Source organism: Chenopodium quinoa, unplaced genomic scaffold (assembly GCF_001683475.1).
Source record: "Chenopodium quinoa cultivar QQ74 unplaced genomic scaffold, ASM168347v1, whole genome shotgun sequence".
In the NCBI taxonomy this organism is placed as follows: Eukaryota; Viridiplantae; Streptophyta; class Magnoliopsida; order Caryophyllales; family Amaranthaceae; genus Chenopodium; species Chenopodium quinoa.
Genome location: NW_018743206.1, coordinates 3,037,374 through 3,047,817, shown reverse-complemented (window position 1 = coordinate 3,047,817; position 10,444 = coordinate 3,037,374). Strand labels below are relative to the sequence as shown.

The 10,444-nt window shown below is 36.6% G+C and overlaps 1 long non-coding RNA gene across 1 annotated transcript; it reads left to right on the top strand.

Annotated features, from left to right (window-relative positions):
* Window positions 1-458: 458 nt before the first annotated feature.
* LOC110733994 lies at window positions 459-1,056 on the top strand. Its single transcript, XR_002513734.1, has 2 exons — window positions 459-589; window positions 678-1,056. It is a non-coding gene; the product is annotated as an uncharacterized LOC110733994 (long non-coding RNA).
* Window positions 1,057-10,444: the final 9,388 nt, after the last annotated feature.

Genomic DNA, 10,444 nt, shown 5'->3' with positions numbered 1-10,444 from the left:
TACCCTGTCAGATCATCAAGGAGAGAAGTACTGAGATAGGCAAGCTAAAAATCATTTGAGCACATGTATTTTATAATGTTCGTTGTGAAACAAGTGTTTTTCCCAATGCTTGATGGATCGTCAGAGAACGGAAATGAACACTGGTGGTGCCTTTTCATTGATTTGGTGAAGAATCAAATCTGGATGATTGATTCATTATATCCGGATCCTTATGAACAACATTCAGAGCTTGTTTCTGAATTGGTTAGTAACTAGGCCACCCCACTGTTTGTGTTTTAACAATATAATTTTAAAATGGTGAGATTTTAAAATTTGTACCAATCGGGCAGGTGAAGGCCATTGATGTTCTTTTCCAATTGAATGATCCGTTTTGGGAGTTGGGACTTGTGAGAAATGGCCCAAGCATGTGGTGGGCATGGTGAAGCAGACGGATACATAAGTTTATTAGCTGTCGCATATAATGTCATACTACATTTTGTTCAATTCAACTAACCACATCTTATTAATGTATAGTTTCTCCTGTGGTATGCTAATGCTTGGTTGCATTAAGCATTGTGCCCGTAATGGTCCTGATACTAGTTACTCTCTGGTATGTTTATTGTATGTTTATTGTGTTGTAGATGGGTGCTTTGGTATTTTGTCCGGAGAAGAAGTTGTATAACAATTTTTGAAATCAGGAGAAGAACTTGAAGAAGAGGTTGTTTTTGGAGGATGCAAACAATTCTTGCAACGAATTATTAGCAAAATTTGATGAAATTCTGCCCAAGGATCGAGTCCGGCCCAGAAGGACATTGTCTTCTCAAAACACTTTGTAGTTGTGGTCAGTTAGGTATTTTTAGGTGGTGGAATTATTAGTTAATCTAAGGGAAAACTATTGGGGTATTTTTGGGGTGTGAATTAGAATATTTAGGTGGTTATTTGTGGCGGTGTGTTTAACCAAGTGGTTGGTGTTTATGTGTACTTTGTTGTTGTAGACAATGCAGGTTGCTTAGACTGTTTGTTGCTTAATAATTTGTGGAATTATTAGTTAATCTAAGTGGTTGGTGTTTATGTGTACTTTGTTGCTTTAGAACAAAAGGAAAACACAGGGAACACATACAATTCAATTAATTAATTAATAATTGATTTAAGTAAGTCTGGAAAATAAACTCCCACAAGGTTGATTCAAATTTCATAAAATAAATCTAGGTTTAAACAGTGATACAATTGAAATTCACTAATAGCTTTTGAAATACAAATTCATTTGTAACTTACTAGTAGCTTTTGATAGACCAATTTCATTTTAACTTACTAATACCCATAAAAACAATAATTCATTAATAAGTTACTAATAGCTTTACAAACACTCTTTAATTTCTAATTTACTAGTAGCTTTAACAACACCAGTCTCGAGCAATCAACAAGAGCAATCAACAAAACTCAAAACTAGACTCCGATGTCCACCCAACACCCTCAGCGGAGTCACTTGCCGCATTTGTCTCATACAAATGGAGTGCATGTTGTATGCGTCTGACATACTCAGGTGGGTAGTCATTGTAGGTGAATGGTTCAGCATTAACAAGAGATAAGTTAGCCATCTCATCAAATCCATTTTCAGACAACATTTGGCGTCGAAATGCAACGCGTTGCTCGGGGTTGGTTGTAATAGCCTCGGTTGGATCCTCTTGTGTGGAATTCAACCATTGATATGTCACTTTGATTCCTTGTTCATTAGGTGTAGTGAACCTCTTACCAGCAAGGATAACTCCCCACTCATTCCCCTTGCCAATTTGCTCATCCACATCCAACCACCAATCCTCAAGGTATTGAAAAAACTCAAAGAAACGTTTAAGGTAGGTGTGGTAAAGTGGGTACGCATAACACTCAGCTAGAGATCTCCTTAAGGCTCTCAAGTTGAAAGAGATGGATATCTTTGCAACATCGACTAAGTACCACATAAAACAAAAAGCCTCCTTACGGAAGTAACGTGCTCTACCAACCTTGAATAGAGTGAAAAAGGGTAATTTGGATGGAAATCTATACCTTTGATTGGTTCTTCTAAGCCACCCCTTGCAATCGTGGCTAGTTGATGACATAACATCATACGCTGGCTGTGTTTAGGCATGTACATATCCCTAATGATAACATTCGGATCGTGCACCCCGGTATTGTTGATCTTGGCGACCCTTCGTAATAGCTTCTTACGTTTTCGTTCCTCACGAGAATTAGCTGCACAACCGAAACAAAACATTTTTATTAGTACCACTGAAACATCATTTTAAACGTGTATGCATTTAAATTTACCGATTGACATATTTATAAGTGCCACTGAATGCAACCAAATACTACTTCATATGCCACATGTTGCACTTAGTAATATGAGAGGACCACTGAAATAGTAGGATAAGCCTTCGTAGTACCTTTGTTGCCCATAAGGTTGAGGTTCAACTTCTCTTTTACTTCTGGTTGTTTGTTATGAAATGTAATGGTAGTAACACTTGTAGTTGAATTATATAGACCATTAGTTGTTGTGGAATTGAATACATCCAACCACCTTTAATTTCACAATTAAAATCTACCTGTATTTAATTAGATAATTTACTTTTACAGTGTGGGTATTCATTTTCACAGTTGTACGTACTTTACCTTGCAATTCACTTATTAAAACCAACTACCCTTTACTTAAAAGTTAGTAAAATAAGAAAGTAATAGATGAATGTTAATAGACGGAAGGATAACGTTGTAGTAGCAAATAAATAGTTTATTATATCACATGATGCAGCTAAATGGTACCCTAAATCAACTAAATGGTTCTCCTACAGCAGATGAGTGGTACTCCCTTTTATACCGTAGTTAACCATAATGGTAATATTAGAGGTACCCTAGTTAATCTAAGTTAATCTTAATGGTAAGGTACCCTACTTAACCATAAAGGTACCCTAGTAAATCTTAATGGTACCGGAGTTTACCTACTTAACCATAAAGGTACCCTAGTTAATCTTAAAGGTACCCTACTTAACCATAAAGGTACCCTAGTTAATCTTAAAGGTACCCTACTAAACCATAAAGGTACCCTGGTTAATCTTAATGGTACCCAAGTTTAACCTTGATGGTACCCTAAGCTAACACAGCTGGTACCCTAGATAACCTTGATGGTACCCTTGGCGATCTTGATGGTATTCTTGTTGACCTTGATGATACCCTAAGTAACCTTGTTTGACTAGAGCACTTGAAGACCTTGGTATGTGATGTGGAACTGGCATCGCCTCCCTTCTAGGGAGTTGTTTGTATTTTTAACTACTAGCCATTCGCGGTACCATGACTTGGAATTCATGTCATGCTGGTTCGAAATGAACATCTTGTTTGAGACTTGTTGTTCCCATTTGTCTCCTAGTGATGCTTTAACTTCCCGACCTGAGGTGAAAGTTTTCAACAAGCTATTGTTGTTTTTGAAGACATCGATGACCTCATTAACCATAGCGAATGCAATGTTGTATGTAGCTGCTATATGTTTCATCTTTGTTGCTATTGACATTAATATTTGACCCCTCTCCCTGAATCCTCTTGCGGTGTTGTCATGAGCATGCCTGAACAAATATGCGATGGAGTCCAGTATAATAACCCTAGTGTGTCGGCATCCTTCGTGGGAGCTCAAGACAATTTGTTCCACTTGGTTCAAAACCAAAAAAATTTGATCTGGGTTGTCTATTTTTTTGACAAGGATCGATGACAAGGGATCTTCCCCCACAACCGACCCAAAAATACTCTTGCTCAGGGAGCTTAATCTGTTAGATGGAAACACTGGGCACGCTTGAATGTAAATTGACAACCCATAAAAACCTTCCGGAGGCATGAGCATGCAAGTTAGGAGCAACTGCAAACATATTTGTGTTTTGCCCACCCCACTTTCCCCATATATTTCAGTTAATTCGCCCGTTTGTATTCCACCATCTAAAATAAAATCTATGATCTCGCATTTGGTTTTTATTTTAGGTTTCATTTTCAGAAGAAGGGTGTTGTGTTTGGTAAAATCTAAAACCTATATTTATAATATATTTCGGATAACGTACCTTTTTTTTAGATCGTAAGAAGGAGTAGATTTGTATGGACTACAAGAGGATTACATTATCAACTAGCACACCCGAGGTGGTAACATTATCCGATTTAATTTTGGACTGTAACATTATCCGATACAAATTTGGACTTGCGTAAATGTTGTACAATTTCCAATTCATATTCCTAGAGCCAAGTGAATTGTGTTGTCATGTCAGTAAGACCTTAACTTTTTGCAGTTGGACTATTCTGACAAACAGTAACACCCAAGGATAAAGGGTAACTCCACTCTATAAAAGCACACGGTAACAAAATTTTACCATGGACATGTTTTTTTTTTTTTATTTATTATATGACTATCTTTCATTTACTGTGTTTTTTTTAATTTTTCTTCTTCTCTTAAATAAAAAGTTAACACCTTTTAAAAATATTTTTAAAAGTACATATTGAAAGCAAGTCTTCTAGGGTGATGAATTGTTAAATCAAATACTGATTTTGTTGTCAGATTGGGCAGAATGCTTGTTGAATTGAACAAAGTGGATTCTTAGTAGTGGGATTGTTTACAACTTCATTTGAATTTTGTCGTTTGCTCTGTGAAGCACTCTACTCCAAAACACTCTCATCCAAACAAAATTCATCCAGCCATGTCCACTCGCCTCAATAGCATACGCAACGTTTGGGGTCGGCTAATGCAGCCACACCCAATTGAACCCATCATGTACTTTAGCCCTTTCATAACCTCACTTGAACCCAAGCTCAATTTCAACAACCTAAACTACTATGCTGGGGAAGATTACTTCCTTAACATGGACCCGATACCGCTGAACGTTGTTCGGGAGCAACTTATTAAATCGCTTGACGATGAGACAACAACCTTCATCCCCAACAACATTATGGAGGTGAGTGACTTCGATGTACGGGCTGCTTACTATCCTACTTTGTCCGACCTAGAAGGATACCTCCACAAGGGTGTCCCGGTATTCGCACGGTGGCTATGTCAAAAATCATTGGATGTGGTGGGTGCTCCCTTCATACCCTTGGAGTTGATCCCTGTCTTCGATCGCAAGCCAATTGTGATGACCGACCATCTTCCTATCTACACCATTCCTCTTCATGAGAAACAAATATTCATAGGGTCTAAGACTTCTGCAATTCATGTAATTGAAGTCAATGTTAACATTACATTGGTTAGTTTTAATGTTTTCAGTTGTAAAACAACCTTAAGAGGGATTAAGTACCACCGTATCTCTGTGTGTGGGTCGAAGGAAGACATTTCGGGCGCTCCATATTTTCCAAGAGGTGCAACATTTATTGTGTGGAATGCTAGAAATGTCAACCGTCCATCTTTCAAAGAAACTTTCAATAAGCTATACAATGCTTTTTCCCCGGAAGTTTTGGTCATGACGGAGGCTAGAGCTGACGCTGCTTTGCTGGGGTACGTGAAAGATGTCCTTCAAGGGGTGTACTCGGTTGATGGTTTCGGGATGGTAAATGGGTACTACGGTGTGCTTGTAATTTGGCAAAAATCCGATGTTTATCCCTGGGTGACTTACAGGGGTGAGGCTAGGTACGGCCAGCAAATGGGTGTCGATTTTCAGGTATTAAGTTGTTACTTTCACTTATTATTTAATAATACTTGTTTCGAATAATTAAGTGTAGTAACATTTGTTTTAATCAATAATTGTCATTTTACTAGCCGGGCCGAAATTCCTTCCAAGCCCCGATCGACTCCACCCTGCATCAACTTGGTACGAAGACAGAGGGGGGAATGATGATGGAGCTGTGAATTCAGACAATGATCACTTGTCTATGTAGGATAACGCAAGTGTTGCGGGATTGAGCTACTATGTTATGTTACTATGTTACTATGTTAAGTACTATGTTATGTATTATTAGTGGGATGTGGAACTATGTTTAAGCTTTATGTCTAAGCTTATATATGTAAGTCATTATTATGGAGTACAATATTAATGTGTTATGTTTAAATTACTATTATATGAGGCAGAATTAGATTTTATTCATTTCTAAAGTGAACCACACCATGTTTTTAAAACCATTTGCTAGAAAAATTTGTAAAATTTTTAACAGACATATAAGACATGTATCAAAATAATTTAGAACTAGCATAAACATTATTTTTTTAATTTTGTTCAAATTTGAACCACAACGAACTCAAATACAACTAACACATTATTTATAAAATTTATACTTCAAATTAACATACGAACTACCATAGCAGCCACAAAGGCCAGTATTACATATTTCATAGTAGCAAATTTTTTTTCAAGTACATCAATCCTTTTCGAAATCTCCATGAAACCATTGTTGGTGGTGCTTCTAATTAGATCCTCCTCCCTTGCCTATTGCCAAAAATTACAAGACCTGCAATTGTAGTATGGTCGTCTTGGATTAGCCTCGGATAGTGAGATACGGAACTCCGAAATTGCTTGACCCCCGCAGTTACAACGCAATCAATGTCGCCGGAACCAATTACAAAATTGCTTCCACGGCCAACTGAAGAGGATGTCTTCAAAGACATGTTTTTCGTATATCCAAAGTCGATGTATTCCTTTTAGTAACTCAATAGGATATGTGTATTTATAAGCAAAGGGAAATGAAAGAGTTTATAAGTCCTAAAATATTTTTGGCGGTGAAAACACCAAAAATTGGCGCGTTTCGAAAAGAATATGGGCCTGGGAATTACGTGGGCTTCAATTGGCCTAATTAATAACACCCATTTCTTTTATGAAACTGTAATCAGTATAAGTACCACTGGAGAAAAAACTAAAAGTTAATTTATACCAAACAATATCATAATGCGACTCTAAGCACATGTCAGTTCAACATGACAAATTTTCAGTGGTACATGTTTTATTTACAATGGTACAAAAGAGGAACTTAATTCGACGTTTATTTGATGGATAGTTAACATTACAAAATTAACCATATGAACAATAACCACACAAACCCCCCCCCCCCCCCCTCTCCTTGGAAAAAAACACCTAATACATAAAATTTATATAAAACTTTGTAACCACCGTTAAATTTAGGACCATCAATGTAGTTCTTTACAAACATACAAAGAACAAGGTGTATCCAAATGTTGTTGGTGATAATATTACAATGTAGTTAATTACAAGATTACATTTCCCATCTTTTGTATTTTCATCCTATCATCGTCATAAATGGTTGTTGTACTGTTTGTGACCTTTATGTTAGTATAATTAATAAAAAAAATTAATACAAACAATAATTATTAGAAGAATTACATGTTTCATGTAATGGTTTTCCTCTTAAAAAACTGAGTATAACCCTAAAAATAATTAGTGGTACCCTAACATATATGAAAGGAACACTTGTTTGACTCAAAGGTAACCCTTCAATAATAGTTGGTAACACCAGTGCATCAATTATTGGTATCAGTGTCACGGTTACGTACCACAACATTAGGTGTATTCAAATGGTACTCTACAAAATTTTAAATGTACCCTAAATTAATACAGTGGAATAATTATGAATACAAGTATACAACGAATTCCCTTATGTCTATTTCTCTAGTTTCAGTTGCAAAATATAAATTGACGTCTCAAAATAATAAAACTATTCAAAACCATTTTTTAATTTAGGGTCCCAACGTAATTTAATAATTATTCATATGCGGTCAACAATGACAACATATCATAATAAGTAGGACAATACAAATACAAGATTTTCTGGAACTAACAAAAAGATATACTTTACTTTCATTGATTACGTATTAAGTTCATGCGATGTTGTGAAAGACAATCATGTATTTCTTTGATAATCAAAGTGATGTGTCTATCATCTTTGACAATCATGTTTGTGTCGATGATAGTGTTATGTAAGGAGTGATGACACATCACTTACCCCATAATGAAATCATTATACAATTATTTCACTAAATTATAATCCACAATTTCATTTTCCCTACATTTTCATCTTACAAATATGATGATACCCTAGGTGGAGAAAAAGGTACCCTTATGTATGTCAATCATACCTTTATGTATGTCAATCATACATTAATTAAAAGTATGTACAATTAGTACCCTACCAAAATACAGGGGAACCCTAATAAATTTCAGTGGTTCTAAGATCCTAATAAAGTTCAGTGGTACTAACATAAATCTACTAGAGGAAACTAGTATCCTCATACGGAATGTTACAATGTAAGTCCATCAAACTGAATGTTACAATGTAAGTCCATCAAAACGAATTAATACTTCAACTTAAGCCCTTTTTTACTCATATATGTTAGTAGTTTACAATTAAACATTTCAATTGTTTAGTGAAACTTTTAAAAGTTTAGATTGGACATTTTTGAAGTTCAATGGAACAATGGTGTCCATTGAACTAAATACCACAAAGGTCGACCGTTCAGTTGAACCTTTAACGCTTTTGGAGGAACAAGAGAGTAGTACAGTTGAACCTCACATTGAACCTGACATTCTTATGATACCATTGTTCCAGTTGATGCTTTTAGCAGTACAGTTGGACCTTTGAACAATTTAGGAGTAAAGTTGAACATGTTACAAGTACCTTTGAACACTTTTGGTGGAACAAGAGTCTTAGGTCGGAAAGTCCTTTAACAAAAACATATAAACTTTACTAAACCATACAAAATTATCTCCCGCTCCTAATCTCATCATGTTTTCAACCATATAGTTTGTATGATTCAACTTTAGAAATCAAGTATACACCATCATTCAACTTGCTTCAATCTCGCAACTTTAGCCATGCAACGAAATAATAATTATATATTTTCATATTTAATATAATCTATTACTATATACTTCCATTTTCCAGAACTGAAATAATTATCCAATGTAAGGAGATAAATCATCAATATCTGTAATGAACCTAGTCCAACATTAAGTTTTACATTATATCAAAATATTTAAATTTTCTTTACAAAAAATGCCAAGACATATACCCACCAGCATACTCACAAGTTATCAAAATATGTAAGTTAGAATTTCTTTACAAAAAATAGACCTGAAGGAAGATCATTTTCCCACAACATAAAGCCCAACTCAACTAAAATAACAGGCTCTTCAATTCACTTCAGGTGGCTGTTAGACAACTAACTCTACCCACATCCCAGCAATTCTACACAAAAAGGGTGGGGTCCTTGCTACACACAAAGCTACTGTGTACTGTTGTTAGACCGACCAAAGTGCGGAGTTTTACTCAAACTTCCAGGAGTTGCGCAATTTGCAGGCCTGAGCTGGTACGGGAACTGAGACATGGCCGTATTAGGCGACATATAACCATCCATTTGCATCGGAAATCCCTGCATTTGACAAAACTGTTGGAACGCCATATAATATGGGGGAAAAAGGGGCCTTTGAGTTGGAGAAAAAGCAGCCCCAACAGAAGGAGGACGCTGAACTCCAGACAACGAAGTGAAGTAGCCCAAAGACCCATCCCCATCTTTCATTTGAATGCCTCCAACACAATGTGGACTGTAAGCCATCATAGGAAATGAATGTTGTTCCTATGTACATAATGAATAACGAATCAATAACACATACACCTGCTAACTTCAACTTTACATAAATTTATGAGTTATTTACCTGTGGAAACGAGGATTGTGGGTTGTTAAGACTACCCCCACCAGCGGCTGTGACTTGTTTCTTCTTACCCGGTTTCTTCGATTTTTCAACACAAGTCTTGTACCTCGAATCTGTAGTACGGTGAGGCGGTTTCTTCGGAATTGGCGGGTCCTTTATGGTAGCAAGTTGTAGAGACAGGTCCTTCGCACAACTGCCTTGCTTTTCAGTACGAGGTGGTGGAGCCTCCTTTTCCAAACACACGGAGGATGGTGTCCCATTACACCCCATAAGATCAGATCTATTCCTGGTCATCATGGACATTTTCTCTTCAACTTGGATATCAAGCAACTGTAGACCGTTTAACACAACAGCAAAGGCACTCTTGCAAATCGATGCCTTAGAACAAATAGGAGAAAACTTCAGCATCATCTTATCAAATCTACACACCGCCTCCGTCTTACTCGGATCATGGTACTTCACTTTCACTCTAGTGTGCTTCCTAATAACATTTTTCTGCCAACGACGAAGGATGTACTTGTCGGGAATTTCTGTACAATCATTCATTTGGTACACCATAATCATATGGCGACACATGATACCATGGCAATGAAAGTACCTGCATTCACAATCTGCTTCTTTCGTGCTTCTATTGTATGTAACCTTGTACACCCGTTTCCTCTGCGAGGGAACTTCTTTTCTTGAATTCTTTGGTTTGAACCAAACAATATCCTCAAGAACATGTCCTATAATTGTGTCAGATAATTGCCTCTTCTCCAGACCCGTCACATATAACAGCCTACTACACTCCCTTTGGACTTCTTTGAATTTGGCATCGG